We start from the raw sequence: 27005 nt of genomic DNA on the forward strand, positions 1-27005 counted from the left end.
TACCATGTGTGGGTTATAGTGAGAAAATGAAAGTGAAGGAAATAGCAGAATAGCTCAAGGAAGGTTGGGAGGTGAAGAGACTTGGTTATGCAGTTGGAGGAGGGGCAGGGAATCTGTGGGAGGGGAACCAGAGCTAGATTTACTCAGCAGGTCCCTGGCCAGACCCTCAAGATCTTTGCCTGAATGAAGCCCTGGGCAGTTCTAATGACCTTGCATTTTCTACACATTTGATTCTTCTTTTTTTTTTTTTCCAATATTTTTGTCTTGTCTTGTTTGTTCTTCTCTTTTTCAGTTCAGAAAAGGCATGTGCAATGTATGCGAAGGTCCGATTAGTCTTTATCTCCTCTGTAGTCGGCCTCGGAGCTTAGCACAGAGCAGACGTCCCAGGCCTCTTGGTGAGAACCATCCAACCCCAGGGCCCAGCCTCAGCCACTCCAGAGCTCTGGGTAAATCAGGAGCCTTGCAGCCCTCTGGGGGATCAGCTGGCAGAATAGGTGGGTGAGGCCCTCTCCCTGGCCGGCCTCCCCCGCAGCTTCTCAAAGCATGGTGTTGCCAAAGGAAGTTACAGGGACAGCCACAGGATCACTGGTAGGATTAGAGGTGGTCACCCTGCAATATGAAGCATGCTTTTGTTTTTATTAATTTCCATCTTTGCATTAGCAATTTTTTTCATTCATTAACTTCATGAGAGCTTTAAAAAGGAAAGTGACAGACATGACCAGCGTCTCTCTAGACCACTTTACAGGTTTTGGTGTTAGTGGCACTGTTTGAATTAGGGGGCTTTTTGTTAATTGGGGTCTTTCACTTCAGACCCTTTAGTGATGTTCTTGAAGGCTTGCTTTTATCCCACCCTTTGAGCTCCCCTCCAAAAGCATCCCTTCCCCCTTCTTCCTTCTTTCTTTCCCACTAAGAAAAGAGTAGTCAGACTGCTCCAAAATCAGCAGCCCTGAGAACAGTCTACCACCCCGTGTTCCCTTGCCACTCCCATTCCCCAGCCCCCAGCCCCTCACAAAGTGGCAGAAGACATTTCCAGCCACTCAAGGGTGGCACACAATAGATGCCCTCCAAACTTGTCCCCTCATCCTGTTGGCTCCGACTATCCTCTTCTAGGTCACCGAGTCAGACCAGTGTGTGGTAAGAGATCAGCCCTAAGGGATCCTGCTTGGGGCCCAGGAGCCCACACTGCCTGCCAAGAGGAGGAAAAAGAAAGGCTCCTTGCCTTCAGGTGACTGGGTCTGTGCTCCCACGTGTCTCTTTCCAACTCCCACATTGCCTAGACTTGATTTGAGTGCAGACTTTCTCTTTCTCCCTTAATGCCCATAAAAGCACACCTCCCAAACCACCAATAGAGGCCATTTCTGACCTGAGCTTTGTGGTTCATCCTTTATTGGACAGAATTTTTTCCCCTAATTTGGCCTTTCCCATAACAGCAATAGTCAAGAGGGTGATTATCCCCATTTCAGGGAAAGGGAAACCGAATCCTGGCCAGAGTCCGTTCCAGATAGACCCTGCTTATCCCCAGGTGACAGGTGCAATGGGCTGAGCGTGGTGGGCTGTTGGCTGCCATCCATAAGACTGTCCAAGATTGATTTCTCTCCCCAGGCTCTGCAATCATCCACAAATTGGTTTTCTGTTAGTTTCCAGGTAGCCTCCCTGAAGTACTTGTATATGGCAGTCTACCCTCCCTGGTGACTTTTTCCATCTGTCCTCTGCAAGCAGAAATGAGAGCTGTCTTAAGGAAGTTAGGGCCATTGTTGATTTATATTGTACTGCAGAGAGGACAGCAGTTTCCCTGTGAAACATAGTAAGAAATACACAGCAGCCCAATGCATAACGTACCCTCCAAAACAAGTTTTACAGAAAGAATTCCACTTATCCCTACCATACGTGATGCATTCTGATTTTTTTCTAGTCTATTTTTTGAATTAAAAATTAAAAATTTCTAGTCTATTTAATGTTTAAATGGTTGCATCCTCAACAATTGATTTTAGAACCCATGAACAGATTTCAACCACAGTTGAAAAAACACTGCTCTTCAGAAGAAAATCAAGCCCTTGGCTGAGGACAGATCAGCAGGGTTCAGAAGGCAGTAAAGTCGGAACCCCACTTTTTATCCTGGTGAGAACTTAAAGTCCCATCTCAGTCACAGCCAATCAAGAGCTCCAGCGGCACAGGATAAGTGACTTCTTGCGGGATTTAAGGCACAATGGCAGATTCTGCAGGGAAAGCTGGGGGGCCAGGTGAGCCTGTGGATCCAGCACCACCTTGAATCCATAGAAAGAGTATGAAATTAATGTTCATTTATTTCATAAATAAATGTCCATGCTGGCAGGTTCAATTTGTCAGCATTCACTTACCGGGAGTCACAATCACTTAGGACGGGCGTGGGGAGTTCTTAAAAGTAGGAATCCACCCCAAGGCTGCTGAAAATCAAACTCTCACAGGAAGACATGCAGAAGTTTTACGTGTTTTTTAAAAGATGTAGACAATTCTGATGCCGCCCATCCACCAATGAACATTTGGGAACCAATTCACCACCAGACTTAGTTTAATTAAACCAAAACAGGGACCCAGAGACAATGTCACACATCTAACCCGCGGCGTTCAACCTGATCTCTGAGAGCGTCTTTCTCCTTTGATGTTCAGAAGCATCTGGGGGTTCCTGGGGGCTCAGTGGTGATGATACCCTTTGTTTGGTTTTGCTCCAGTTCTTGTGTGTATCTGTGGCCCCAGACTGGAGCACAGGGTGCTTACTACTTGACTTGACTTTTGAGGCTCTCTAGAGGAGAAGAATCGTGCCTTATGGGAAGGCTAAGGTCTTTTTCTAGGTCCCCTGCCCCCGGGACATCATCACAGGTCAAACACTGTTTCTGGGAAGACCAGTGCCCCTTGAAGGTGCTCCCTGCTTCGGAAGTGCCTAAACACAAGAAACATGCCCTCAGACGTGGGGGCTGCACTTTGTTATAAGACAGTTCTCATCCTATCCAGACACAAGAACGTTCTAACAGAATATCCCTGCAGTTCTTCCACAATTGTTCCCCAGAGCTTTGGAGGCAAAATGTCATCTGGGTGATGTCCTTTATCCTACAGCCATCATCAGGCTTCAGCTGCAAGCTGTGAACATATATTAATCGCTCTTAGCAGCAGGTCCCTTTCTTTGAGAAATCTTCAGGTCCTGAGGCTTCCATCTGCCAGCCATGGGCCATGACTTTCTCTCCAGGGGTCAGCAAACTTTATCTGTAAAGGGCCAGTAAATATTTTGGGCTTTGCAGGCCATATGGTCTCGAGACTGTTCAGTTCTGCTGTTGTAGCTTGAAAGCAGCCATTGACAATATGTAAATGAATGAGCATGGCTGTTACCCAGTAAAACTCGATTTAAAATACAGGTGAGGCCAGGTGTGGTGGCTCAGGCCTGTAATCCCAGCACTTGGGGAGGCCGAGGCAGGTGGATCGCCTGAGGTCAGGAGTTCAAGACTAGCCTGGCCAATGTGGAGAAACACTATCTCTACTAAAAATACAAAAATTAAGCTGGGCACAGCTGTGGGCACCTGTAATCCCAGTACTTTAGAAGGCTGAGGTGGGTGGATCACCTGAGGTCAGGAGTGCGAGACCAGCCTGGCCAACGTGGTGAGACCCCATCTCTAATAAAAATACAAAATTAGCTGGGGGTGGTGGCACATGCCGTAATCCTAGCTACTCAGGAGGCAAGGCTGGAGAATCACTTGAACCCAGGAGGCAGAGGTTGCAGTGAGCTGAGATTGTACCATTGCACCCCAGCCTGGGCAACAAGAGTGAAAATCCATCTCAAAAAAAAAACAAACAAAAAAATTAGCTGGGCTTGGTGGCACATGCCTGAAATCCCAGCTACTGGGGAGGCTGAAGTGGGAGGATCGCTTAAACCGGGGAGTTTGAGGTTGCAGTGAGCTATGGTAGTGCCACTGCACTCCAGCCTGGGTAACAGAGCAAGACTCTGTCTAAAAAAATAAAAATAAAAAATAAAAAAATTAAAAATAAATTTTTAAAAATCCCCAGGTATAATCCAGATCTAGTGAATCAGAAACTCTGGGGGTGGGGCCAATAGTGTGGGTTTTAGAAGCCTTCCAGGTGATTCTTCTGCAAGCTCAAATTGGAGAACCCTGCTCTCAGTCTGGTGCCAAACCTGTCTGCCCCAGAGAGTTTTCGGTGGTGAGCCATACCTCTGGACAGTCCTCTTCCCCTTCCTCCCTCACAAATTTCACTACACCCTTAGTACTTAATTAACTCTTATGTATCTAGAGATCTGCTCTCTGCTTGTTTCATGTTTCTATATTTGTCTCCCAGTTTGATTGAAACCCCTTGAAGGTAGACTCTGTGTGTGACTCCTTCCATCTCTACCCGGCCACTGATCCATTTTAAGCATTTAATAAAGGCAAGGAAGGCCTTCACCTTTATTAACTTGTTTGAAAAATCCGTGCTTAACTATTTTCAGAATTTTAAGCCCACAATTCACTTTCAAAAATATACATTAAGTGCCTACTCTGTGCGAGGCCCTGTTTTACGGCACAAGTCCTGGCCTTCATGGAACTTACATTCCAGTCAGGGAAACATAATAAGTACATAAATTATCAGTAAATACTGTGAACAAAAATAAAGCAAGGTAATACAATGGTGACTGGCAGGGTGACAGATTTTAAACAGCCTGGTCAGAGCAAGGCCAAGAAAAGAGCACTGCATTTGCAGGACCTGACAGAGAATATGCAGGCCTTTTATGTTCTCCTCTTTATAGATCAAGCCTAGCAGTACTCGTTTCAGTATTAGGCAGGATGGAATGCCCTGTGCTGCAGGAACAACACCAAAAGCTCAGTGGTTTTGCACATAAACGTTCACTTCTGGCCGGGCACGGTGGCTCACGCCTGTAATCCCAGCACTTTGGGAGGCCGAGACGGGCGGATCACGAGGTCAGGAGATCGAGACCATCCTGGCTAACACCGTGAAACCCCATCTCTACTAAAAAAAAAAATACAAAAAAAATTAGCCGGGCGAGGTGGCGGGCGCCTGTAGTCCCAGCTACTCGGGAGGCTGAGGCAGGAGAATGGTGTGAACCTGGGAGGCGGAGCTTGCAGTGAGCTGAGATCCGGCCACTGCATTCCAGCCTGGGCGACAGAGCGAGACTCCGTCTCAAAAAAAAAAAAAAAAGAAATGTTCACTTTTCTCTCATACAAGTCGAATGCAGGCTGGTGAGGGCTTCCCTCCGTGTGTTGGCTCAGTTGTCCACGTTCTGCTGCCATCCCAACACTAGGTCGCCTGTGCACAGAGAAATGCCCGGGGATGACAGCTCCTCCTTTTAGTGATTCACTTTTTCATTCACAAGAAATCTGCAGGTGTGTTTTGCCTCAGCCAGTCCCAGGGTCTGGCAGGTGACACCTCCGACCCTCTCAGAAGTATACCCAGGGCGGAGGGAATGATGTTGGGAGAATAGTAGAAATTTCTTCAGTCCCAAAATCTGTATTGCTTCCTTGTGGGAAAGGACTTATTTTTCCTTGTTTTCCATCTGGCTATTACCATTTTGATAGCCTGTCTTCAGGCTAGATAAGCTGGGGGTGTCAGGGACAGATGAGAGAAGAAAAAAGGTACATTTCTGCTGACAAGGCACAAATAGGATTGTCAGGGAGCGAGACGCACACGCAGGATAAGGGCTGCCCGTGACGTGGAAGGAGCCTGTCTTTGGAGCTCAGTAAGGCAGAAAGCCAGATGGGCAGGAGCCCCACCCTTTCCTGAGCTCCTAGGCTGAGGCTCCTAAGGCTTCAGGGGCACAGCGGCACCTTGTCGACCCGCAGCACCCTGCCTGCTTGGCCGGGTCCCTTCACGCTGCCGCTTAGAGCACAATTGAATTTTCCTCCTGAGGAAGTTGGTGGCTCCTGGAACACACAACAATGTTGTGTGTTGATGAACAAAAAGTATCTGCAATTAGACATACCTCCGCATCACTGGTGTTTGCTGTCTCTTAAAGGAGGTTATTTGGAAAAAAAATGAAGAGGAGCTGATGACATTGTTCCAAGCTCTACATATGGGAACACCTGGACTTTTTACACAGTAGGAAAACATTTCATTTGTCCCCTGCATATACGGCCCAAGCTCCTGTCTGGGTGTTTCTGTCTATTTTTCAGCAAGTGCTGCAAATAGGCTAAGGATGGCAAAGGAACAGCAACCCTCCCCTGTGAATCGGGGCCATTCACGGTCAGAGTCACCAAACCTGTATTTCAGGGGACATCTTTCCAGCTCCCAATCTCCCAGCTTGGCCGGCTGCCCTGAAAAGGGACCGGGACTTGGCTCTTGGAAAGACGTGGATCCCTTTGAGGCTGAGTGAAACCCCTAAGAGTCTCCCCCGTTTTCTAATATCAGGGCTTGCTGCCTGAGCTCATGGTTTGTTAGTGTTGGAAAAGGTTCCTGCTGCTTTCCAACCTGGCCCATCTACCCCGGGGCTGAGAAGGGGAAAAGTCGCTGATGTCATAACCCAGCATGGTTTTGCTGCCAGTGGCAAGGGAGTGGGAGGAAGCCAGCGAGCAGCCTTCCCTGGGGCAGCAGTGATGGCGGCGGGAGGCCAAGGCCGGCCAGCCGTGCAAAATAGGCTGCAAATCTTCATAACAAAAAAGCCACCCTTGACAACATATCCCTAGGGTGCGGGGGGGCGGGGGGGGGCCTCTTTACGCCTTTGTCTATCTGTACGTCTCTCTCTCTGTCTCTCCATTTCTCTGTGTATTTTTCTGCCTCCATCTCTGTCTGTGTGTCTGTTCCTCTCTGTCTCTGTCTCTTGCTAAGGAACAGCTCCTGCCACTTTATAGCTAACACGACTACTTATTCTCTGTTTTGAAATGCAGAATATGCCAGGGATAGGGGTATCTAGCACCATCACCTCTTCAGTCTCCATGCACTGCGCCCACAGGGTCCCTCCGCAGGCCTGTGCTGGGCTGGACGAGCCTTTCCTCTGTCCCTCCCCAGGAGTAGGCAGCCAGCGTGCCCTCCCTGCAGAACCGGCCTCCTTTCCCCTCTGCCTGCACGCTCCCTACTGACCTCTTCCCGCAGCCAGGGAGCCTCTGGGGCAAATGCAAACAGTTCTTGGTCTGCTTATTTGCTTTTCTTAGTGCAAAGGTGGAGGAAGAGTGTGGTTAGTGCAGCCACCATGGCTGCGAGGGACAAAGTCGGTTCTGGGGACGGGGAGCGCCAGATCCTGCCAGCCCAGCCGCCAGCCCTGCCAGAGGGCTCCCCAGCCAGGCTCCTGTCAGTCTCCATCTAGAAACCAGACAGAAAGCACTTCTGTAAATGTTAACCAAAAAGGTCCCCCTGTGATGTCTGTGCTGTAAATCAAAGTAGACAATGTGGGGTGAAGGCGGGGCACACATCTTGTTTCTTTGGAGCCATCACAAAGCAGGGAGGGGGTCTCCTTCAACTCTCAGGTGGGTGCTGGAGCTCCCCACTAGTCCACACTGGGGAAAGGTTCTTAGGGCCTGGAGTCACCCAGGACCCATCTCTGTCCAGGCGGTAGGATTCACCATTAATCCTACACATATGGGAAGCAGTGTTCCTGCTAAAGATAAGATAAAGCCCAAATGATTTGTGCTGGGGGCTGGCTGGGGGGCTGGGGGAGGCCAGGCCTGGAAGGCTGGGCATAGGAGCACCCTAACCAGCAAGCAGGGGACGCAGCCTCCGCGGCAGACTCCCACAGTCCGTCACGTTGCCGGGCAGATTCCCTAAGCATGGTGCACTGAGGTACAGCAGGGAATCCAGAAAATTATTTTGCTTTACACAATGGAGGCTGTGTTATTTAAGTTTAAAATACCATGGGGGAGGAAGGTAAGCATAATCAGCTTTATAAGAGAACAAGCAGGCAGGGGAGCTCTTCCCAGATTCCACCCGTTTGTTAAATCTCTGAGGTTTCCAGAATGTAGTTCTTCCTCCCTCCTGCAGCCTCCCACCTCCCTTCCTCACTCTCCCCTCTCCCTCTCTGCCTTTCTTTGTGTCTGTGCCTCTATAACAATAAAAACCATCAACACAGCCATTGCTGTGAGCAAGGTACTGTTCCAAGTGCTTTTCAGATCATGTCACCCCCAAAACTCTATGAGGAAGGTTCTGCCTGCTTCTCTGCATTGCACTCTCTTTCTCTCCTGCTGCCTCTGCCTCTCTCATACACACACCCACCCCTCCCCCTGACACACACACACACCCTTTAGGCCTCTCTGTATCACCTCCACACACTCACATTCACACTCACACACATACCCACAGTCTTGTCCACACCAGTAAGACGCAGTTCACCTCCACCAGGAGGGACAGCCTCAGAGCCTGAAGAACACCAGCCTTTGCACTCCTGGGCTTGGCAGTTCTCCTGAGCTACCTGGGGCTGCAGCGGCTCTGAAGGCCTCAGTACTCAGACCTCCCTGAACTTGGTTGAAGATTGTGAACAGCAAAGCAAGCTCTACCCCCGCCGACTCTACCTGCCAGGCTGCCCGGCCTAGCAGGGCCTAGGCTGGGTCTACTCTCTCTTCTGTCCTTGGCACTGCTCTGACCTTTGAGGGGAGGGAGAGGCAGCCAGAGGTGAGAGGGAAAACAAAAGAAGACTCTTTTCCAGCAGCAGCACTGACTAGAGAACAGGGAAGCAGGGATTCTGGTCCCGGCCACGCCCCTCACTGCACCTGGACAGCGGGCAGGACATTTAATCTCCTGGAAGAGACTAAATCTTTCATTTCTCTCACAGGAAAATGGATTATCCCCATTTTTATTTTAGGGACAGAGTCTCCTTTCCAACAAAATCAGAGAAGCCCAATGTAAAAACACAAAGGAGGGGCAGGCTCTGTGCAGCCCAGCCTTCACCCTCCTCCTGGGGCAACCCTTTCCAGACATGCTCACTGAATAAATCCTACTGGGACACAGACTGTGCGCTATCCGTGGCATCGGGGGTGCAGTGCCAAGCACCACTCCCTGTTCCCCAGGAACTTACAGTCGAGAGGAGGGAAACAGGTGACCCGATCAACACGGTCCCCCTAACAGTGACATAACTAACAAGGGGCAGCGTGCAAAGCACAGTGGATCAGCTCAAGGAAAAGGGAGCTAAAACTGTCTACTTCTAGGAATGTCCCCAAAAGAACTGAAAGAGGGACTTGGAGAGATTCTTGTACAGCCATGTTCACAGCGGCATTATCCACTCTAGCCAAGGGGCAGAAGCAACCCGGGTGTCCACTGACCGTAGAGAATGAATGGGTAAACCAAACGAGGCCCATCCACACCATGGACCACTATTCATCATTGAAAAGGAAGGACATTCTGACACATGCCCCACATGGATGAACCTGGAGAACATTACGCTTAAACGAAATAAGCCACTCACAAAAAGACAGACACTATGTGATTCCACCTGTGTGAGGTACCCGGAGCAGTCCCATTGACAGAGACAGAAAGGAAACAGTGGCTGCCAGCAGCTCAGGGGAGGAAGGAATGGGGAGCTGCTGTTTCATGGGTACAGAGTTCCGGTTTGGGATTATAAGAACATTCTGGAAATGGGTGATGATGGTGGTTGCGCAATAATAAATATATTTAATGCCGCCAAATTGTACACTTACACATGACTAAGATGTTAAATTGATGCGTATTTCACCACAATTAAAAATAATAATTTTAAAAATTGTTGAGTATGTGTCCAAAGTGGCCAGGGTTTGGCATGGGTTGAGGGGGAGAAGCACAAAGGACGCTGCCCAGACCACTATGATAAGGCCCGAGGCCTGCCTCCACCCCCCAGCATGAGGCCAAAGGGCCTTTGCCCATGCTCTTCCTTTCACCTGATGCTTTTCCCCTCAGTATTTCCATGACTCAAATTCACTCAGCTCTTTCTTCAAATGTCACTCCTCAAAAAGCCCTCACTGACACCACTAACTATAATAAAGCACATACGTGCATGTGCACACACACACACACGCACATTCTGCCCACCACGTACCATAGCAGATTTCTGCACAGCACTAACCACCATCTTCTATGCTGGTATATGTATCTCTATTTATTTCTTTTCTGTTTCCTCAACTAGAATATAAGCTTCAGGAGGACAGGGGCTCTGTTTTGTTCACTGTTCTCTCCCCATGCTTGAAAGATTGTAGGTGCTCGTATGAATTTGAAGGATGATGAGGAAACAAGGAAATGGGGGTGTCTGTCCAGCTTGCCAGGGCTCCCCTTCGAAATTTGAGCCCAATGCCCCCACCTGGCCACAAGTCCACCTACTGAGGCTTACCTTTTTTGCATTTTTCTCTCTCAAGAACCTTGCAGGGAGGTGATGACAGGGTTTGGGAATTTGACTCAGAATCACAGCTACATAATATCTATGATCATCTTCTACCCTTTTAACTTGGCCTTACGGTTTAGATACCAGGAGAATGACAGGGAGTGAATTAAGAGGGGAGATTCCATTTTAGAGAACATATGTAACTCAGTTTTTAAAATAGAATCATACGATTTTTGAGGTGGGCAAGATCACAGACTTCGAATGAGTTTGAAGCACTGAGAGAACATCCAGCTGCAAGTGGATTGCAGAGCCCTGGCGATGTGGACAGGCCTGTGCTGTGCATTCGGTCTAGCCCTGCCCATAACTAGGACACTAAGAAATGTGTTTGCTAAAGAGAAGCTGCTGGTGCCAGCAAGGACACAGGGAAACGCTCCAGAAGCCTGAGGCAAGCTCACCTGATTAGCCTCCACTTCAGGCTCACCCTGAACCCTCACGGGCATGTCTGGCTCTCAGGGCCTGTGGTTCCTAGACACTAATGCTTATGAACCTGATGCTTAAAATTGCTCATGGACATCGGCATGCATTACGAACTCCAGGGCCAGGTGTGGTGGCTCATGCCTGTAATCCCAGCACTTTGGGAAGTCGAGGCACGTGGATTACTTGAGACCAGGAGTTCGAGACCAGCCTGGTCAACGTGGTGAAACTCGGTCTTTACTAAAAATGCAAAAATTAGCCGGGCATGGTGGCAGACATGTAATCCCAGCTACTAGGGAGACTGAGGCAGGAGAATCGCTTGAACCTGGGAGGTGGAGGTTGTGGTGAGCTGAGATCTTACCACTGCACTCTAGCCTGGGTGACAAAGTGAGATCCTATCTAAAATAAAAGAACTCCAACCTCCCCACCTCCCCACTCCCAAATTAGGTTTACCTAAAACAAAGTCAACTTTGAGTAAGAGTTCTATGAAAAACTGAAGATAGAATGGTGAGTTCCTTTGCCTTTTTTTTTTTTTTAAATGGAGTCTTACTCTGTTGCCCAGTCTGGAGTGCAGTGGCACAATTTTGGTTCACTGCAACCTCTGCCTCCCAAGTTCAAGTGATTTTCCTGCCTCAGCCTCCTGAATAGCTGGGACTACAGGTGCGTGCCACCACACTTGGCTAATTTTTTGTATTTTTGGCAATGATGGGGTTTTGCCATGTTGGCCAGGCTGGTCTTGAACTCCTGACCTCAGGTGATCCACCCACCTTGGCCTCTCAAAGTGCTGACTCTACAGGCATGAGCCCCCTTGCCTGGCCTCCTTTGCTTTTTCAAGGCAGTAAAGTTAACTCTCACTAAATGCATCGTCACTGCGACATGACTGCATCCTCATTCATTGCGCCTTCGAATTCTACTTCAGGAATCACAGATTCTCCAACCCAGAGGGAAAGCTAAACATCAGTAGTCTCATGCTTCCTAACCTGTGGGTTGCTATCGTTTCGCGGGCCATGAAGTCAATGCAGTGGACCATAATGAGAATTTCATTTGAAAATTAAAACAGAGCAGAATGAAATAGAAAAGATCACAGAGCATTGCACATACAAAGGTAAGCATTGCTTCATGAAATTTCTTGTTCAGTTATATATAATTGTGATGTGTTTACTGCGTTGCATTATGAAATGTTTCTTACTATAAGACCTGGTCAAAAAAATGTTGAAGGCTACTCCTCTGATCCATTTTCTATAGAGGTCTCAATACTCTCCTATGTTTAATCATTCCATAATCCATGAGCTTATTCAGTGCCTGTGGTGTGGAAGGCACAGAGCTGGATCCTGGGGCAATGAAGATGAACAGGACACTGTGTGTCATAGTCCAGGCAGGACCCAGGGCGGTGGAGGGCACACCCCGATTGGGTCGTCGGAGGAGAGTTTAATAAAGGAGCTATTTATTCAGTGTGGGCAGAGTATAGGGAACCCTAAAGAGATAGTGCAGACTTTCAGAGCCATGAACAGCAGAACAAGGCGGGCAGGGCTGAGGGAAGGGAGCTGCTTCCAGAACCTGAAGCTACGTCGGGGGGACTTCCTGAGAGAGAGGCTGTCGCCTTTAGTCAGGAGGCCACCAGCTCACAGGAACCCTGTAGGGAAGCTGCCAGAGAGACGGAGAACAGCTCTCATCTCCCACTGATGATGAGCTGCATTGGCCAAATGCCCCCAGAAGCCAGAGGGCACAGGACCCCAGGCTGCCATCCACATGGGAGAGCAGCGGGTAGAGGGTAGAGGGTGGATATGGAGGGCAGACAGACAAAATCGCTGCCTACTGAGAACTTGTATTGGATGGATGAGAAGGCACATCATCAGAAAAACCACAGTGGTGCCGTAACTCATCCTGGAAGAGAGGTATTAATGAGAACTTCCAGAAGCACCCAGGAGGAAGCGCTTGACTTCTGGGGAAGGCCAGGGGAGGTTAGGGAAGGCTTGCAAGAAAGAAGTCCAGTGTTCTGTCTCCAAGCATCCTTTCATTTGAAGAGCCGCCTTCCCTGCTTCCCTCCCTCCACGTGGTCCTAGTAGGATCTCAGAACAGTGCGGACCATCTCTGGTACAGGGTAGCAAATCAGAGTATGCGCCTATTCCCTGGCCACAGGTTCTCAGAGTCTTCCCTGGGGATCTTCCACTAGTGACAAAAACTGTCTCTTGCCTCTGAATTCAGGAGACTGAGGGGCTGTACAGTTAGAACTGTTCTGCCGTCTCCTCCCTATCCCAGTAAGCATACATATTCAACTTAGGAAAAATTGCGTTGGGACAGAAATTTTACTGGGCCACGTTTTTCACTGAGGGTTACCTTCTATTGGGCGTATACTACTGTATGCTTGTTGATCGTTTCTCTTTTTGAATGTGAGTTTCTCTCCTTGCAGTCTTGAAGCTGAATTTCTGTCCTAGCACGCCCTGCAGGTGCAGAAGCATGGAAAGGAGAAGGCACTTAGCCTGGTGAGGAACCTGCTGGGCATATGACCTGACCAGAACCCAAGGTGCCTGTGACTGGGGACCTAGGAGGAGGTTGTCACAGTAAGTGTGGGTCAGATCATGAAAGGCTTGGATCAGATGGGGAATGCATGAGTATTTATTAAGGATTTTAACAGAGGGGACACACACAGAGGTGCATCTTAGAAAGCTCCCTCTGAGAGCTGTATGGAAGATGGGTGGAGGTGAGCCAGCCCAGAGGAAGCTGCGGGAGACACAGCAGGCACCAGAACTCAGCTGAGAACACTGGGGAATGGAGAGTGGTGCCTGGATCCCGGAGGAACTGAGTAAAGTACAAGAGTCTACAATTAGTAGCAAGGTTCTGGTTTGGGTGGGAAGGTGGATGGTGGCATGAATGGAATCTTGCTTCCGTTTTTTCCCACATCTCATAACTTTGAGGGTCTTCTCCTTCCTGATCGCCTTCCCTGAAAGCATTCTGAGTTTATCCATGTCCTATAGAAGACACGGCCCACAACAGAACAATACTCCAATGGAGGAAGTCACCATCATACACTTTTATGAACGCAGTCCCTGGGGCCTGAGGATCTTCCTCGAAGTCATCTCACTGTGATGGCTCACATGGAAAACAGTATTGTCTTGAAGTCCTAAGGTTTTTTTTTTTTTTCACGTAGGCTCTGGATCATTTTTTAATTGGCAAAAAAACATTTTTACAAGTGGTAATTTTTGTGTGAGTGGGTAATTTTTTGTTTTGTTTGTTTGTTTGTTTGTTTGGAGACGGAGTCTCACTCTGTTGCCCAGGCTGGAGTGTAGTGGCATGATCACGGATCACTGCAACCTCTGCCTCCAGGGTTCAAGCAATTCTCCTGCCTCCACCTTCAGAGTAGCTGGGATTACAGGCAAGCACCACCACGCCCAGCTAATTTTTGTATTTTTAGTAGAGACAGGGCTTCACCATGTTGGCCAGGCTGGTCTCAAACTCCTGGCCTCAAGTGACCCACCCTCCTCAGCCTCCCAAAGTGCTGGGATTACAGGTGTGAGCCACTACGCCTGGCCAATAATTCTTTTTAAACTACCTGAAATCATGACCTGTATCATTAAATAGCATGTCTTCCCTACATGTGAAAACTACACATCTCCAATCCTTTGAATCCAATTTAATTCAGCAAGTGAGTATGGTGTGAAAATTCTGGAATCATTACTATAGAAGATGCCTGAAAAGGACATGCTCTACTGTCTTGAAGCAGCTCTCTCCAATGTGGCAGAGTAACAGTGAGAGAGAGAGACAGAGACAGAGAGAGAGAGAGAGAGAGAGAGAGAGAGAGGAGACGAAGATCTTTGGAGCACTGTCTAGTTGTGAAATGCTGTGTGGAGTGGTTGCTATGACTTTTCAAGGCTCTGGCGATATTTTACCTTGAGGTTTACCATATATACCATTTTCCCAGCTCAACATGTCTGAAAAGTTTTTACCATGTGAACTTCTGATTTCCTGTTATCTGTCTACACTGTGGATAATTCATGACTAGTCACTGGCCCTTCACCTTTGTGATCTTTGTCTTAAAATGTGTCCCCTCACTCTACGGGTTTGTACTGTCCTCAGCTTTCTCTTTGCTTGGGCTGACCTTTTGTTTACTTCCAAAAACCTCATTAACTTTTACAGATGTACCTTACAGGCAGTGGTCATAGACAGCAGGCTTCCTAATACGCCCTTTGCACGTTTTGTGTAAACTACCTTAAAACTCACCGTTTCCCCCTTCTCCTTTCCCTCCCTGCTTTCAGTAAACTTCCACTTCAGGGCTCATCATCTCAAATTGTTTCTCCACCAGCCTCCTTCGTTCCTCTTAGATCACCATTTTTGCAATCCGAGCAGACAGGCCCTGCGCCAGGCGGTGTGTCCACCACGTCACGTGGCTCCGTCTTTCTGAAGATCCGGGGGGATCCTGACATGCAGATCTCAGGATGGGGAAAACTGTGTACTTTCAGCAGATCCACTCATTCTACCGACATTTCCCAAACGCCTACTCTGTGTCAAGCACCCTGAGAGGGACAGAGTGGTGACTATAGAGAAGACAGGCCCACATTTACAGGCAGGCAAGGGGAGCACACGAGGAAGCCTCCGGAGTGGAGCCGGCGACTGACCCAGGGCGGAGAAGAGTCACAGAGGAAAGGGTTGGTGAGCAGAGCTGGGAATGAAGAATGAGACAGCACGCACACAGCTGGCCCCAGAAATGGAGAAATTTGGTTTCTCCATGCTGTGGAACCGAAGAACTGGCAACAGGAGAGGAGTGTGTGAGACAGAATAAGGGGCTGGGATTTTATCTAAGAGCCACAGGAAGCCGTTGAAACACTCTAAGCCAGAAGCGATAGCATCAGCCTGATCATCTTTCCTTCTTTCTTTCATAGCTTGGAAACAGGAGCTGAATTTGCAGCCCACTGCTGCAACTCTTGGGGGCCATCATTGTGCAGTTTGAAGATGCATTCACCCTGCCTTCATCTTCTGATAACTGACCACTCTGTCCTCATTTATTAACTCTCCTGGTACTGAATGTATCTCCACAAGTCCCGTCAAATACTAATAAATAAACTATATTAGCACATTTACTCTCATAATAGCCCTTGAATTAAACATTTATATCCCATCTTACACGGAAGGAAACTGAGGCCCAGAGAAATTCAGTGACTCGCCTATGGCCTTAGAATTTTTTCATTCATTTCTGGGACTTGTTCACTATCTCGCTTCCTCAACTGACTGGAAACACAAGGGTAGCGACTGTGTTTGCAGTGGTCATGGGAGTGTGCGTGCCTCCAGCACAGGGGCCCTCACGCCGGGTCCCAGGTTGGGCTGCCGACCGAGCGACCCACCGACCCTCCCTTCTGGTAACACTGGGAACCAGCCAGGGTCAGAGTCAGTGTTGCCCTAGACTCCTAGACTTGAGCGCCGCCCACTCCACTGTCCCCTCCCGCCTGCCCTCTATATCCATGCTTTTAAAGAAGACCTGGCATTTAACTTCCAAGTATATCGGGTAACTAAAACCAGGTTCACATTTGGTTGCCCTTAAAGCTAGATCCTGCCAGGAGCGGTGGCTCACGCCTGTAATCCCAGCACTTTGGGAAGCCGAGGCAGGCTGATCGCCTAAGGTCAGGAGTTCGAGACCAGCCTGGCCAACATAGTGATACCCTGTCTCTACTAAAAAATACAAAAATTAGGCCGGCATGGTGGCAGGCATCTGTAATCCCAGCTACTCTGGAGGCTGAGACAAGAGAATCGCTTGAGTCTGGTAGGTGGAGGTTGCAGTGAGCCGAGACCGTGCCATTGCATTCCAGCCTGGGCAACAGAGCAGGACTCCATCTCGAAGAAGAAGAAAAAAAAAGCTAGACCCAGAGCTGAAAGGAACCCAAGCAATGATTCTAATCCAACCGACTCATTTTACAGTGAATACACTCAGGCTCAGAGCGCACAGTGACTCCCCAATGTCACGCAGCTCCTTACCAGCGAGGCGTGGTCTCAGCAGGGTCCCCAGGTGCTTCCAAGTGTCCTGAACAGTGTTTACTGTATCGCTTTATTCATTCAGAAACATCATGAGTAAATGTTTAATTCAGATTGCTTGTAAAACTCAGTTTTTTATATGCTTAGCTATAGGTCTGGTGAGAATTTATTTTAAAGAGATTTTAAACCACAGCCCCTCTGCATCACACTCAAAATCAGAGTGAGAAAACTTTCTTCCCCGCCGAGGCTCATTGCTGTCCTGGGGCCTCTCCCCGCTCACTCACAATTCTCTTCCTGGGCTGTCGCATCCACCTAAGGTTTCAGCCACCACTTACAACCTGTAGAGTCCCAAACGGTCATAACAATAGCTAACACGCACTGAGCGTGGCTCATTCAATCCTCACCAACCTAATGCATTCCACACTACAGAGGAGGAAGCCAGGGCACAGAGAGAGGAAAGGAACTGCCCACAGTTATAGGCAGTGCACTGGGATGCGGCAGGACCCCTTCCCCAGGACAGTGTTATCCGTGAAGCTCAGCAGCAGCCCAGGCTCCTCCCTATCTCCAGCTCTAAATCCCAACGACCAACTGCTGGTTTCCCCACAGGGCTGTCCCATAACCACCTCAAAACTGAACTCAGCTTCGTGACCCGGAACACGCAGGTTGCCCGCACAGTACCAGTCGTTTTTGGCTCTCCCTTCCTTTCCCAACCCATCATATTCCATCCACCCTTTCATTCCTAAATATTTCTCAGACCCGCTCCCTCCTGCCAGTGCACATGGCTACAGCTGTCCAAGTGGCCTCTGTGCTGCAGTATCAGCTGTGGCCCCTGCCCAGGCTCTGGCCTCTAACCCACACTGCCTCACGAACATCAACATGGGATTCCTAAAGGGGAGTCTGGGCGCAGGCTCGCCTGCCTGCCTCAGCTCTCTTGGTGGCCCCGGAGCCTGCCGCCTGCCATGTTGCCAGCCTCTTCTATGGTGAGCAGCCTCGGCTTTGGCTGCAAGACCCAGTTCCCTGACAGGCTGTCCCGATTCACGTGGCTCTGCTTTTACACCTCTCTTCCTTCCTTCCCCTTGGTATTCCCTCCCTCCCCTCATCTCCAGCAGAGCTAGTCACTTCCTCTTTAGCTCCAGCGGGCTGCCCCTTAAACTCACACTCACCCAGGACTTTCTCTAGATGATCATTGTTTACTTGCCTTTCTCTGCTCCCAGGCAGTGGGAACTATGTTATGGTATCTAGAGCTATACAGTATACAGAGTAGTTTCACAGAGATCTCATCACATACAGATGCATGGGTGGAGTGAAGGAAAGAATGAGAGGCGTTGTGATCCTTAATTTGACGGGTCAACTTGACTGGGCTAAGGGATGTCCAGATGGATGGTAAAGCATGATTTCCGGGAGTGTCTGTGAGGGTTTCTGGAAATGATCAGCATTTGAATTGGTGAGCTGAGTAAAGCAGGTGGCCCTCCCCAGTGTCAGTGGGCCTCACCCAGTCCACTGAGGGCCGGAGTAGAACCAAGACAGAGGAAGGAAGAGTTCGCTCTCTCTGCTTGAGCTGATGTATCCATCTTCTCCTGACTTTGGATGTCGGAGCGCCGGGTTTTCAAGCCTTCAGACTCGTGCTGAATTACACCACCAGCTTCTGGGGTCCTCCAGCTTGCAGACAGCAGATCGTGGGATTTCTCAGCCTCTATAATCACATAAGCCACACTCCTGTAATATATCCCCTCTTATTTTCCCCTCTTATGTATGTGTATGTGTATGTGTATGTGTATGTGTATGTGTATGTGTATGTGTATGTGTATGTGTATGTATATGTATCCCATTGGTTCTGTTTCTCTGGAGAACCCTGACTAGCACAGGCGTAAAACCCTACCGATCAGCGCCGCACACAATCGGGCCAGCTCATTTCTGCAGGGCTCTCCGCCTGCCCTGCATGGGCTACTCGTTGCTGCGCCTGTGACAACCACTCCTGACCAACTCCTCCCTCATCAAAACCCAGCTCCCTTCTGCCTCCAGCATCACCCGAGCGGGGCCTCCGCGGAGCCCAGGATCAGTCCCTCCTTCATCCTCACCTGAAGGGCCTCCCTCGGCCACACTGGGAAGAATGGTTGGAATCTGCCTGTTGATGGTGGAGCAGAGAGGGGCCCAGTGGTCCTGGAGGGAGCCACAAATGATTTGCTCTGTCTGATGAAAACGACAGCTGGAGATTTGTATAGTGAAGGCACAAAGGTACCCTAAATATTATTTACAACTGAGATGTGATCAGCCTCTGAAAGGAAAGGTTTGTAAGGCCGAAGCAGAGCATCAGGAATTTCAAACATGTAAAGTTAGTGAATTCCAGAAGGCTACAGTTTTAGCGAGATGAGCCTATATTCCCTGCCGGAGTCACCTGGGTCCTCCTGCTGCCATGCCTGCCTCCTCCAGGTGAGAAGGAGGAAGTGAGAGCTCTGGAGTGTGGAGGGGTCCAATGAGCCCAGTAGTCCTTAAGCCCCAGGAGACACTCATCACTCTCATGTCCACGTCACAGTGCAGATGGCAGCCCAGAAGGCTTGCTTGCTTATAACAACAGTAAATGGGAGAGCTGGGCAGGACCTGCTTCACATCTTGCTGCTCTTATTTAGTGGCAGGAGGAGCCTCAAGACGGGAGCCACCAGGTCAACTCCCATCCAGACCTTTCCAAGTTATCTCATTGAGGATCAAGGATCCTGCCACTGCACTCCAGCCCGGGTGACAGAGGGAGAGTCTGTCTCAAAAACAAACAACCCCACCACCCCCCGCCAAAACCAGGTTGTCTTATTGAATTCACACTGTTAGGAGACAGATGATAGATTTGAATTGAGCTCTAATTTTGTGGAGAAATGATTTTTTGGAGCAAATGCACTGGTCCTTCTTTCAGACACGAACTTAGCATTCATATTCTCAAAAATAAACACATTTAGCTGAGCTACATAATACATGCGCACTGCAAGAACTTTAGAAAACCTAGAAGAACACATGGAGGAAATAATACTCATCAGGAGTCCCACCAGGCAAAGATGACCACTGTTAACATTTCGTGTAAGTGCTTCTAGCATTTTTTATGTATATTTGTTTTAGCTTTCCAAATTGCTGTTGTACTGTAATACTCTTTTGAATCTTGGCAGCATTTGGTTTTGCACTTTTTGTAATATGTTGCAAATGGTTTCTTCTTTTTTTCTTCTTTTGCTTGGATTGTTTGTGTTTTAATATTCTATTTTTTTATTATTGTTTAAAATACCAATAAAAATTTTGTAGACATATCTTTATGAAAAATAATTATTTTCTTAAGAAAACATTGTAGCAGCCGGATTACTAGACCGAAGTGTATGCACAGATTTAAGGTTTGGGGTATACCTTGCCAAACCGCCGTGAAGAAATGTGAAGCCAAATGCGGAAGTCCTGTGTGTTTCCACACACTCTCAATCAACTCGAGGTTTTATTGGTCTTTTCTCCTCATCTCTAATTTGATACACAGCCCAGAAGACAAATAGGCAAACAAACAAAATGCTTCAACTGACTGCTAAGGTGTTTATCCCAGGGTTTCACTGAGCTCTTGTCTGCCGAGGAGAAAGGAGAAAATCCAGAGTTGAGGCCTGATAAAAGCCACCAAGCCAGGAGCCTATTCAACCCATTAGAGCTTCTGAGCCCAGTCATTTTTTTCTGGAGACAAATCCTGCACGGTCTTAGGCAAAGCAAATGACTTGTCTCTACCATTTCCTTCTGCAACCAAAGAACCAAAATTATTCTCAACTCCAGTAACTGGGTTTCCCCACCTGACCTTCCCGCAGTGGTTTCACTCACAGGCTCAGGAGGACCTGGTCTCAGGTACACCTCTTCCTCAGCGACCACGGCCTTTGCAAGAATAGCAGGTAAGGGTGCTGAGGAAGTTCATAACCAGGGATGGAATTCAGCGGCTTCATAAATTTGGATGGGGAAAAATAAAAGGCATCTTTGTTGCACTAATCTTTAGTTGTCACTTAGATGATAAATGGAGCAGGCAATAGGCCATACTAGTGTTAGCAGTTTTGTGACTTTGTCAACAGAAGAAAATCATAGATATTTTTAGATCTATTACAGTTGTTGCAGAGATTTTTAAATGTCATTAAGCTCATCATGGCTTTGAAATTACAGTAATTAATGAGACCTGACAGATCTTGTTATTTAATGTGTTAATGAACAAGTATATCTATGCATTTCTTAAAATATTCAGATAACTGTATTTTAATAGAAATGTTTTCTTTGTGATCCCATACATTCATCTTTTAACATTTAAAACTTCATTCTAAGGGGTTCTATAGGTTTTATCAGACACCAAAGGGGTTTGTGACACACAAAAAAATTAAGAACCTCAGAGAAAGAAGCTAAATGTTGGGCCCTGTAGGTAAACCAAATCTTCTGTTTTATAATCTCAAAGTTACAAAAGATTTCCCTAATAGTGGAAGGATAGAGATATTTTTGCATATCCCTTTTCCATTCATTCATTCATTCATTCATTCAACAGACACTTATTTAGCGTCAACAAAGTGCTAGGGCTGGGCAAAGTGGCTTATGTCTATAATTTCAACACTTAAGCAGGAGTATCGCTTGAGCTCAGGAGTTCGGGACCAGCCTGGGCAACATGGAGAGATCCCTGTCTCTACAAAAATAAAAAATAAAAAAAAAATCAAAAAATTAGCCAGACTTGGTGGTGCATGCCTGTATGCCCAGCTACTCAGCACTGATTGAGCCCAGAAGGTCAAGGTTGCAGTGAGCCAAGATCGCACCACTGCACTCCAGCCTGGGCGACAGGGTGAGACTCTGCCTCGGAAAAAAAAAATTTTAAGTGCCAAACAAAGAGGAAAAACAATACCCACATGCCCTTCTGAATCACTGACTCTGGCAGGTTAGAGAATGAGGGCTGGGCCCACCAGCAGAGCCACAGCTCAAGGAAATGTAGATTTCGGCTGCTCATTGCTTTGAAACCCATGGACGCTCCCTCCCTAAGGAAGAAATTCCATCAGAATAATTAATAGTGTCCCCAGTAGAGAGCTCTTGCCACTCTGTGACTCCCAATCCTCTCTGTCTGTCAAAGGCCCCCGCGGCCCTCAAGACCCCACCTAGGATGCCCCTTCCCAGCTGGAGTGAATCATTCCTCCCTCAGCACGCTCCCTCCTAGATGTTAGCGCTGTCGCTTCTCATTTGCGTTATTTATGAGCCTGACTTGTCTCGGATCCAGAGCCCTCAGTGCTGTTGTGTGGTGGCGTGGGCCGCCCTAGTCCTGAAGCCCAGTAGGTCTGTTCCAAGCTCTGCCTCCCCCACTTCTAGGCTGAGTGACTTGGGTAGCTCACTCCCCTCTCCACTGGCCGATGGGCATCTGCCAGGTCCACCAGGGACAAAACCATGCCACCTGCTACACCCGGAGCTCTCTGAGAGTTGTCTCCTACATTCCCCACCCAACCCAAACATGGCGTCCAAGAAGCATTCATCTGCTCACCTGCTTAATGGAGGGCCACTTTCCTTCTCAAACTGCTCAGACACAATCCCCCTCGCCCACCCGCCAGGCCCGGCATCCCCACTCTCTCTGCTGAGATGGCCTCTTCCACTGAGTCCCCTGCATCTTTCCACACTCAGTTCAGGTGGCTTGTTTTTGTTTTTGAGACAGGGTCTCACTTTGTCACCCAGGCTGGAGTGCAGTGGCACCATCTCGGCTCACAGCAACCTCCGTCTCCCAGGTTCAAGCGATCCTCCCACCTCAGCCTCCCTAGTGGCTGGGACTGTAGGCATGCACCACCACACTCGGTTAATTTTTATAGTTTTAGTAGAGACGGGGTTTCACCATGTTTGCCAGGCTTGTCTCAAACTGCTGACCTCAAGTGATCCACCCACCTCGGCCTCCCAAAGTGCTGGGATTACAGGCGTGAGCCGTGGCGCCTGGCCCAAGTGGCTTCTTTTTGGAAGCTTTTCCTGGTACTCATCTTCCAGCAGCTCAGGCAGAAGTGACCATTTCCTCCTTCACATCCCACACTGTGTGCTGCACACGTGACGTCCCCTCCCTGGCTAGAAGTTCCTTCAAGGCAGATGCCAGGTCATATTTATATTCACGTTTGGGGCCCCAGTGGCTAAAAGGCTGTCCTTACTTGCTGAATGAAGAAGTGGAGGAACGAATGGATGAATGCCCCTCCTCTCTTCTTCCCCCTCTCATGGACTCTTTTCTCTTTCTCCTACAATCACTTGTGGTTCCAATGCTGGCTTGGTCATTAACTCTGTGGTATGGATAAGTGACTTTATGTCCCTGGGGTTCAGTGTCCCTGTAACAGAAGAGAGTGGGTAGAACTAGAGGCGGTTTAGAGACTGCTCTTTTGCTCCTATGTAATGTGATTTTGTTGTGTAATGGTGTGGGTGTCAGCATCTGCTGGGATGGAAGAGTCTCCCAAGGCCACACTTTCTGTCGCAGGTACCCACCCAAGACCAAGGTCCTAACCCTCACATCTAGCTGGCCACTTAGTCTTACTAACAGCTTTCATGTTTTTAAGTTCCACCCCTGCCTGCCCTTAGACCATGGCTGGAATTCAGGCCCCCATTCTCTCTCTGCAAACTACCTCGATCAGCAACTCCGTGATCTCTCATCTCATCCAGGTCCATCCTGCCTTCCGCACAGCCTGGACTGCCAGCCCTAGACCCTGGTCTCCAGGTTACCTTATCTGGGGGCAAAGGCTGCTGTAGAGACTGCGAGGATTCTTCAAGGTCTGAACTTCCTGTTGGAATGAAGATTCTTTGACTTCAACACTGCTTTCCTCAAATCTTGGGTGTGATTCTAGCTTGATTGCTTTTCTCAAACTCCCTTGCAGTCCTTGCCATCTGAACTTTCTGGGCAGATCCCCACTTCCCTGTTCACAGAGGACAAATTTGGTTGGGAGGAGGGATGTTAAGTTTCCCAACACCTGCAGACTGACTTATCTTTTCACCGACCTTCGTTCTCTTGCCCTTTCTCTGAGAAGACCGTGATTCTCCTCCTGTGTGTGACTCCAATTTCCTCTTGCCTCCTCGGGGACGGTCAGCCTTTAGCTCTGTGATTGATAGGCTTGTGTCAATGTCTCCTATCTTCCTATGTTTCTCCTTGATCCTCCATCTAGTTGTTTCTCGATGTCTTTGTCTCGTAGCTGAGTTCCTTCAAATGCCGATTTCCACTGACTCCCCCTCACCTCCTACCCATTGCTCAGGCCTCTAAAACTAGGTTCTGCTCCAGCCCATGGAAGCTCCTCACAACCTGCTACTCACTGACCTGCACGGACACTTTCCTGTTTCGAGTCTGCCTGGCATCTCTCCAGCACGTGATGGCGTGCACCTCCTCTTCCTCCTGGACCTCCCAGGCTTTCAGGGCCCTCCTCCCTCGCCTCTGGCTGGTCTTCCCAGTCTCTTCTGTTGGCTCAGCCTTCAGCGAGCCCTGCCTGGGCTTCCATCCTGGGCCCTCTGCTCCTGGGCTACACTTGTCCTGAGCAGCTCCACCACCCCTTGTGTGGAAACCGCTCTCCGTCACCCTCTGCAGCTGGGTCAGTCCAGGCCGGTGGACCGCGGTCACCAGCCCTGAGTTTCTGTGGCTCAGCACATTTCAACTTTGTTTTTCACTCACTTCGGTGTTCATTATGAGTTGGAGGGAGTAAGGGGAGGAGGTGGCCCCCTCCAGAGTCACTAAGAGAGCCGGCTCCTTCAGTCCTGTGGCACTGTCCTCCCCCACATCCTCCAAGTGCTCCCAGGCAGCTGGTGGATGCAGAGAGTATGTGGGAAGTTTCCCCAGGGCCACGCCTGCAAGCAGCGCAGATCTGTTCTGCTCACATCCCGTGGGCAGACGTGGCTGTGCAGAGCTGCCAGGGAGGCTGGAGACTGTAGTGTAACTGTGCTCTGGACGAAGAGAAAGACACAGAAGGGATGTTGGTCAGTGTCAGAGCCTCTGCCGACCTAACCCAGATCTCTCCCCCAGCCCAGGAGCCTTAGGAGACGTCTCCACTTACGTATCTTACAGGCGCCTCACTCTACATAAGTCAGACTTATTGCTCCTTTATCTTCCTGTCCTGGCAGTGGTACTATCACCCACCCAATTACCTGAGCCAGAAGCCAGAGAAGGGCCCCACGCTCCTCCCCGGCCCCACCCTGACAAGCCTCTCTGTCCTAGTGAGTCTCTGGTTCACCCCTTCCTTGCCCTCGCCCTTACCCCACCGCTGGATTCAAGCCCTCGGTTAGCTGGCCTCTGTTCTATTTCAATAGCTCAACGGCAGATTGCTCTGCAGACCGTCTCATCCTCTTCATCCTTCCTGAAACAGAGTCTGCTGTGGTCCCCCTACAACCTGGTAGCATGGTTGCAGGGCCGGCCAGCCCTGAGCCCTCCCTCTCCCCGCTCCTACCTCGCTGGCCCTCTCTTTCCAGCCTATGGGCCCCAACCACAGGAAACCAGCTGCATTTTCTACTCCTTTCTGCATGTTCACAAGTAGATAGATGTCTCCGACACTCCTCTCCTCTTCCTGTTGGCGGTCTGCATTTTATCGTAGAAGGAGCCGCTTAATTATCACTTGCTCAGGGATCCTTCTAGATTTCCCCTGATAGAGCTGACCACTACCTCCATGTAGATTCCTGTCAGTCATTCACAGAATGGTCTCAACCATGAGGACCAGGTAAACATGTCAGAGAACGCGTCCCTCATCTGTGGTATCAGAGGAATGATAATGAATTCAACCGGACACTCTGGAGGGCAGTTCTAGTTCTTTCTCCATCTCATAACTGGATAATTATACGTATGATTTCTGTAAAACTATGGGAATTCAAAGTAGTATGCAACAGTAATTATTCCTTCTAAAATCCAAAGCATGCAACCATAATTATTTCTGTGTAAAAAATAAACGGAATCCCAATTTGTTGACAAGTAAACAGAGGAAGGACCTGTATTCATTAGGGATCCTCTAGTTTGCAAGCCACAACAAACCTAACTTAAACCAGTTCAGAGAAAATAGCAGTGTGCCTGTAGACCCACAGCTCAGCCCAGCTTTCCTTCAGCTGCCTCTGTCTTTTGGATCATATAATGGCTCCTGCAGGGTCCTCAAGCTTTCTGCTCACAATTGCATCTGTTCCTTCCTTCCTTCTCCCTCCCTCCCTCCCTTCTTTCTTTCCTTCTCCCTCCCTCCCTCCCTTCCTTCTCCCCCCCTCCCTTCCTTCCTTCTCCCTCCCTCCCTCCCTCCCTTCTTTCCTTCCTTCTCCCTCCCTCCCTTCCTTCCTCCTTCCCTCCCTTCCTTCCTTCTCCCTCCCTCCCTTCCTTCCTCTTTCCCTCCCTTCCTTCCTTCGTTCTCCCTCCCTCCCTCCCTTTCTTCCTTCTCCCTCCCTCCTTCCCTCCCTTCCTTCCTTCCTTCTCCCTCCCTCCCTTCCTTCCTCCTTCCCTCCCTTCCTTCCTTCCTTCTCCCTCCCTTCCTCCCTTCCTTCCTCCTTCCCTCCCTCCCTTCCTTCCTTCCTTCCTTTTTCTTTCTGATGGGGTCTCACTCTGTCACCCAGGCTGGAGTGTAGTGGCATGATGACAGCTCACTGCAGCCTCAACCTCTTGGGCTCGTGATTGTCCTGCCTCAGCCTCCCAAGTAGCTGGACTACAGGCATGTGCCAACACACTCAGCTCGTTTTTGTATTTTTTTGTAGAGATGGTGTTTCATCATGTTGCCCAGGCTGGTCTCTATCTCCTGGGCTCAAATTGTCTGCTGCCTCAGCCTCCCAAAGTACTGCAATTACAGGCATGAGACACCATGCTTGACACTTTCAAGTGTTTGATTTTCAAATTGTCGATCCCGAGAAACAGAGAGAGACAGAGAGAGAAACTGGGACAAGAGCCTGGGACAAGATTCGGAATAACACACATAAAGTTCACTCGACCGGACCGGTTCACTCTGACAGGGCTGTGACCAGGTGAGTGACACATGCCAGTCAGGGCCATTTCTGTAGCCACAAGGGGTTTCCCAAAGGAAGGAAGGAGAATTCACGCTGGGCAGCCAACAGCAGATGGTATTATAATACTCTTCCCAAAACAAGTTAGTAATGAGACCAAAACTTCCTCTCTGAAGCTGTGTCTTTTCTTCTCTCAGTTACCCACTTCCCAGACAATTAAATCTTCCCGCTCTTTGTTCCCAGGACGCTTCAATGTATAATGATATTGAGGGAGTGTCATGTGGTCTTATAATAATTCTTAATATATCTTTCTTGGCCTCTAGACTGAGGTATCTCAAAAGCAGAAGAAAAGTGTTTTCATTTTGCACCCACAGCACCTAGGGGACTCCCTAAGCTTGGCACATTG

At 48.9% G+C, this 27005-nt stretch overlaps 2 long non-coding RNA genes across 2 annotated transcripts; one reads left to right on the plus strand and one right to left on the minus strand.

Moving 5' to 3' along the window:
• The first annotated feature begins 11639 nt into the window (after window positions 1–11639).
• On the plus strand, window positions 11640–17124 carry LOC141408976 (uncharacterized). Its single transcript, XR_012426924.1, has 3 exons — window positions 11640–11825; window positions 13131–13281; window positions 15021–17124. It is a non-coding gene; the product is annotated as an uncharacterized lncRNA (long non-coding RNA).
• LOC123569881 (uncharacterized) lies at window positions 16772–23995 on the minus strand. Its single transcript, XR_012426923.1, has 3 exons — window positions 23654–23995; window positions 23381–23571; window positions 16772–18374 (listed from the first exon to the last, which is right to left on the minus strand). It is a non-coding gene; the product is annotated as an uncharacterized lncRNA (long non-coding RNA).
• Window positions 23996–27005: the final 3010 nt, after the last annotated feature.

The sequence above is a fragment of the Macaca fascicularis genome, chromosome 17 (assembly GCF_037993035.2).
Source record: "Macaca fascicularis isolate 582-1 chromosome 17, T2T-MFA8v1.1".
Classification (NCBI taxonomy): domain Eukaryota; kingdom Metazoa; phylum Chordata; class Mammalia; order Primates; family Cercopithecidae; genus Macaca; species Macaca fascicularis.